The following is a 6733-nucleotide window of genomic DNA, read 5'->3' on the forward strand; positions in this document are numbered from 1 at the left end:
CCTGCACCACTGATATATATTTGAGGACAACCGAGGTGCAATACAAGAGTAACAGTTGGAGGCAGTCCCGTCACACCATTCAATTGCCGACATACTCCTGAAATTTTAGCATATTATTACAGTTTGAGTGTTGTCTACAAATTCGACATTTACAGAATTTGATGATAGGACATAGAAGAAAGCTCATCTTTGTCTCGGTGGTGATGGTGGTGGTACGAGAGATGCGAAGCAGTCACCTGCTCATCATGTTCACATTACTGATGACTGGTCAGTAAGGACGAAATTAGGCAACAGTTGTAGAAATATCACGAGATACATAAAGCAAAACATTGTATTTCGGTGTGTATTAAATGCTCGGCCCGAATTATTCGCCCTCTGCGTCAAACTGATGGAGCTACACGCTTTTGTAGAGTAGTCTCTCTAGAAGCTTCGTTTGCTAAATAGCTCTTCACAGACGTACCTTCGAACAGTACGCGGAAAGCATCAAAGAGGGAATTCTGGGGTGCCAAGGTAGGCAAGTCTATCTATGAACTCTGAAATGGTAATTGCGAAAGCACTTACAATTATAGCCCCGAGAGCAGACCGAATGATGCTCCCACTAAAAAAATAGTAATCCCTGAAGACGAAGGCCCCTGTGCACAAACGTTCTGGTTCGTACGTGTTCTTTGACTATATTGAACGTGCTCTGCTCTCTATGTTACCGACTTGTTCGACATACGGCTGTCTACGTTTTTTAATAATCTTCCGTGAGCGTCGGTCGACAGCATGGCAAGCGCCATCTTGCAAAATTCATCCGTGCAAGCAGCTATGGCACTTGGCACATGGGAGTAGTGTCGACGACACTTCGATATCGCCTATTCTTCGTTGCCCTTTTGCTGCAGATCGCTGCTTCTGCGCGGCTGTACTTTGCACGAAATCCACGCAGATCATCGCACGTGCCTACGTGTTCGACTACCTGAGCCAAACTGCGACCAGGAGGTGCTATTGTCGGCTGTTCCGGTGGCACTGCAGCATCATGGGATATTGGAGGCATCCATAAAAGGGGACGTCGACTACGGCTTGTTTCACTTGGCAGTGGTGACGATGACACTTCGATATCGCCTGATTCTTGTTGCCCTTTTGCCACAGGTTAGTGTTTAAACAAATTTGTAATTTTTTTCTTCTTTTTTTCTTGGTTTGTCGTCGTCACTGCCAAGTTGTGAAGTTGTAATTTTTTTCTTTGCTTGCTACCATGCCTTCGAATGCTGAACTGTCTCGTGAACTAGAACAATTGCGCTCTGAGGTTGAGGGACTGCCAGAGTGTTTCATTGTTTAAGACTCTGTACGAGGAAATGAAAAAGAACCAGGAGACGCTAGTTTCTGAGAATATGACGTCGAAGAAATCAAACGAACAGCTCTCAAAGAGGGTGGCAGACCTTGAGCAATATTCTGGACAGAATAATATTGAAATTAAAGGTGTACCTTGCACTGATGATGAGGACTTGTCGCAGTAATTCGGACCTTTGCAGAAAAAGTTGGCAGTCCTGTTACGCCGAGTGATGTTGACATCGCCCACCCTGTTAATTCAAAGCACGGCAAGAATGTAATCGTTCGTTTTTGCTCGTGGTTGAAAAATCCGACCTTCTGAGGAAGGCTAGAAGGGCTCGTCTGACAACGACAGCACTTGGCTTTTCTCAGGAAAATAAGGTTTTTGTAAACGAGCGCCTCACCACTGAAAATAAACGCCTCTTTGCACAAGCACTCGCACTCAAAAAAGAAATGAAATGGAAGTTCATCTGGGCCGATAACTGCCGTACCAAAGTTAGAACGACTGCAAACAGCAGAGTGTACAAAATAAGGGATGACCGTGACATAGCTGTCATCACTGAATTGTCCCCCTCGTCGCAGGGTTGGAAAACGATGTACGCAAACATGCAATACAAAGAATTCTACCAAAAAAAAATCAAATACTGCAATTCATCATGTGAATCTGTCCTACACATCAACCTGCGCTCTGTTTTAAACAAAGAAGACAATATCTCACTTTTTCTCGATAAATTTCCTTTCAGATTCGATATTATAATGTTTTCTGAAACATGGTACACCTCTGGGTGCAAAATGTGCCACCCGCAAGGTTACCATAACTTTTTTCTAAACCGCTTCTTGTGACTAGACATAAAAATCGTGAAATACTATCTGAGTACAGCCGTTCAACTGTTGACTATGAAACTGTAACACTGAAGCATAAAGATCAAATCATTTCTGTTGTTTATCATCCTCCAAGCGGAAATTTAGCGCACTTCATTGAGTTCCATGAGGCTTTCTTACATTATGTTCATAATGAAAACTATAGGCTTATATGCGGTGGTTATTTCAATATCAATGTTTTAGATGATAAATGCTCGCAAGATTTCTTTTCTGTACTATCATCATCGGGTTTTTAAAATTACATCTGTACGCCAACAAGAATCACGCATTCCTCCTTATCTGCCCTTGACCTTATTGTGACAAATACAGACACTGCAGTCTATAGTGCTGGTACGATTGCATCAGACCTTAGTGATCACTGTCCAGTTTTTCTGATGTACCGCAATGAATCCAACACGTGTAGAAACTCGACTACTGAATTTAAGATACAGCTTATCACCAAGATAGCCTTGAGTCTTTTAAAAAAGGAGATCGCTAGTTGGGACTGGTCATCAGTGTTAGAAAACCGATATACAATACAATGCGCATACAATATTTTCATTGACAGCTTTAAAAGAATTTACCATAAGCATTTCCCTTATAACTTTATAAAATCTCTAAGAAAAGGTAGAAAACCATGGATCACTAAACAACATCTGAAGATGAATAAAGAAAAGCATCGCAAGTACCATTCATTTTTACGGACACGTTCTGAGATCGCATTAAAATAATTTAAAATTTATAGGAATTGGTTGAATGCTGAGCTCAAGCAAGCAAAAAATACATATTATCAAAGTATTTTTGCGGATGTCAGTCGACAGCAGCCGGATGTAACGTGGAAAATAATGAATACTTTACTGGGTCATAAGGACAAAACCAGTGTCCCGAATAGAATAATACACAACAGTTCCGTGCTCGGCGATAAATCACTTGCAGATTTTTTCAACGAGCACTTTGTTAACACCGCCCTCGTATACGGCGATCCCACAAATACACCCTCTACCACCAAAGGTATACTTAACACTGTTCAGCAAACCATTCTTATGCAGCCCATCGATGAACATGAAGTTTACAGTACCTTCGCTAGCCTAAAAAATAGCAAAGCAGTCGATATTGCAAGTGTGCAGGTAAAGCACGTAAGATACTCTTTATGTAACATTTCTAATTTACTGGCACATATATTCAACTGAGTGTTGCAATCAGGAAACTTCCCAGATCGTATTAAATGTGCCAGGGTTTCAGCAATCTTTAAAGGTGGTGATCACAATGCACGGAGTAACTGTAGGCCAATATCTGTATTGCCTGTTTTTTCTAAGGGTCTCGAAAAAATGTTATTCTCTCACATGACAAAATTTGTCGACAAGTATGATGTTTTAACAAATGCACAGTTCGGCTTCAGAAAGGGGAGATCAACAGAAACAGCTCTACTTTCATTAAAGGAATACATCCTACAAAACATAGAAAAGAACATGTTTACGCTTACTCAACTTGTGGATTTTAGGAAGGCGTTTGACTGCCTTGATCATTCTAGACTACTTGGAAAATTGCAGTGGAGGACTCCGAAAATTGCAATTTCCGGTGTCCTCCACTATGGCGCGCCTCATAGTCAGAAAGTGGTTTTGGCACATAAAACTCCATAATCTCTTTATATTAGATGTGAAATCGTCTTCACTTATGAGAAACATTGTTTTCTAATATCTTCAATATTATAGGCACCCAATAATGAAGAAGCGAATAGGGCATTCCCAATACACCCTCTACAAGTACGCCTCTTCTGCGACAAATTTCCAAATTATCGTATGACTGCCACAATGCAATTGTACTTACTTTCCTCTATTAACTCACAAAGTTACTGAGCATCCCTTAATTCTATCTGAGATGGCGTGCCATTGCCTGACTATACTGTCACGTGGTAGTGACGGTGAAGAAAGCCCCAAACTGGCAGTTAAGAAACTGGCGTTTTATTGGGCGAACTTGTGCCCTCAATACAGGCTACAATTCAAGACCGGCGACAACGGCAAACACAGTCGGCGATCGCCGTAAATCTGATCAACGGCTCAAGCACGTCGGCTTTCATACATCAGTCGTGGAATGCTCCTAAGTAATAGCTGGGACCCGCGTGTCTTCCACAGTGTTCTACACCATTCGCGTCTCGCATACATGCAATAAGATTACACAAGGTTCGGTGACAACAGACAGTGGATAGAACCATCGATAACATTCAAAAACTTGATCTTGTTTGGTCCAACATAGCTTCGCAATAGTTTCTCAATGAGTCCTTGTCGGTGCATCGGGGTCCCAATCCAAATACGGTCTCGGGGCTGGTACTCGACGTAGCGTCGTGGGAGGCTGTAGTGTCGGCTGTCGGTACGCTGCTAGTTCTTGATCTGCAGGGGGGCGAGCTGTCGGGCTTCTTCGGCGCGCTGGAGATAGGTGGCGACGTCCAGATTCTTTTCATCGGTGACGTGCGGCAGCATGGCGTCGAGTGTCTTCGTCGGGTTCCTGCCGTAAACCAGCTGGAACGGCATGATCTGTGTTTTTTCTTGCACCGCCGTGTTGTAAGCGAACGTTATGTACGGCAGGATGGCATCCCACGTCTTGTGTTCGATGTCGACGTACATTGAATGCTAATATGTCGGCTGCGGTTTTATTCAGGCGCTGCATAAGACCATTTGTCTGCGGGTGGCAGGCAGTTGTCCTCCTGTGCCTTGTCTGGCTGTACTGCAGAATGGCTTGGGTGAGCTCCGCTGTAGAGGCCGTTCCTCTGTCGGTGATGAGGAAGTCACCGCAGGATGTTCTAGACGAAGAATTTCACCACTTCTCCTGCGCTACCTTTCGGTAGAGCTTTCGTCTTAGCGAAGCGGGTGAAGTAGTCCGTCATCACGAGGATCCACACATTTCCGTTTGTTGATGTCGGAAAGGGTCCCCAGCAAGACCATCCCTATCTGCTGAAATGGTCGGCAAGGAGGCTCGATCGGCTGTAGTAATCCCGCTGGCCTTGTCGGTGGTGTCTTGCGTCGCTGACAGTCTCGGCATGTCTTGACGTAATCGGGAACATCGGCAATCAGGCGTGGCCAGTAATACCTTTTCTGTATCCTCGATAGCGTCCGCGAGAATCCGAGGTGCCCAGTGGCAGGGTCGTCATGCAGGGTGTGCAGTAGTTCTGGACGCAGCGTTGAGGGAACAACAAGAAGGCTGTTTCGCGGACTGGTGAAAAGTTCTTCTTCAAAATTAGGTTATGTTGAAGCGTGAATGAAGGCAATCCGTACTTAAATGCCCTAGAGAGAATGTTGGTGTGCCTTTCCAAATACTCAATGAGCCTTTTAACTCCTGGTCTGCTCGTTGCTGTTCAGCGAAGTCTTCCGCGCTTATTATTCCAAGAAAGGCGTCGTCGTTCTCGTCCTCTTGTGGCGGCGGGTCAATGGGGCGCGTGATAGGCAATCGGCATCGGAGTGTTTTTGTCCAGGCTTGTAGATTACAGTGATGTCGTATTCTTTTAGTCTGAGTCTCCACGGCGCCAGCCGTCCTGAATGATCCTTTAATTTCACTAGCCAACGCATGACGGTCACTGACGGTTTTGAATGACGTGCCATATAGGTAAGGGCGAAATTTTGCTGTAGCCTGTGGCGATTTGGGGAATTCGACGTGCCGTTGCGCGGGCACATTTCACCTGTTTCTGCAATGCCTATGCCTCACTCCCTCATTGCTCCGAACCATTTGTCAGCGGTAGCGCTCCACTCGCGATAGTTCGCGAAAAAGGCGGAGCTCCGATATGACCAAGTGGCCCTGGTGGCTACTCTCATGGCGTTAGCGTGTCTCTTTCTACTTGGGACTGCGCTGGGCACGCACATGCTTCCGCTCGTCTGCCGACAATTTTGTGACTAGGACTGAGCTCACGCACGGTGCCTTTGCCCATGTGGTGAGCGCGTACCTCGTGTTGGTACTCTGTGGACGTTAAGCCAAAGAACTGGTGCCTAGTGCTCGCGCGAGGTCGTACCACGCCGAGCAGCACTCATCGGAGGCCCAAGTTGAAGGAGATTGCCCGAGCTCTCGCGAGTTGGCCCATTGGTTATTGCGAGAGCACGTAGCATAGCCGCCGGGACTTTACCTACCGGCGTATCCCAGCTTGAGCCTGTGCTCTGGCAGCGACGTGCTTTAGGCGCCACTGACTCTATTTTCCGCCCGTGGTGCGGGACCCCTTTGGTTCCCTGCCGCCAGGGACTGCGCGTTTTTGAGGTGTCAGGTGCCGTCGGATACAATAAACGGTTTCCGTCAACTCAGGGCAATACTGTGTTCTTGCGTGCGTCCATGGGTAGCCGCTAGTGCCCTCAGCTCACGGGCAGCAGCGCTAGACGCTGACGGCTGACGCTCCGCTGTGGCGCGCTAAGCTCAAACCCGTGGGGGTAAGTAATCCTGTGAGACCCGAAAACCCCAGAAGCCCAAACGATGGCAAGGCATTCCTTTTCTGTCGTAGAATAGTTGCCTTCCGCTTGTCACAGCAACCGGTCAGCGTAAGCTATCGCCCGTTCAAGTCCCTTTTTCCTCTTGACTAGAACGGCACCGAGGC

This window comes from Dermacentor andersoni, chromosome 3 (assembly GCF_023375885.2).
Source record: "Dermacentor andersoni chromosome 3, qqDerAnde1_hic_scaffold, whole genome shotgun sequence".
Classification (NCBI taxonomy): domain Eukaryota; kingdom Metazoa; phylum Arthropoda; class Arachnida; order Ixodida; family Ixodidae; genus Dermacentor; species Dermacentor andersoni.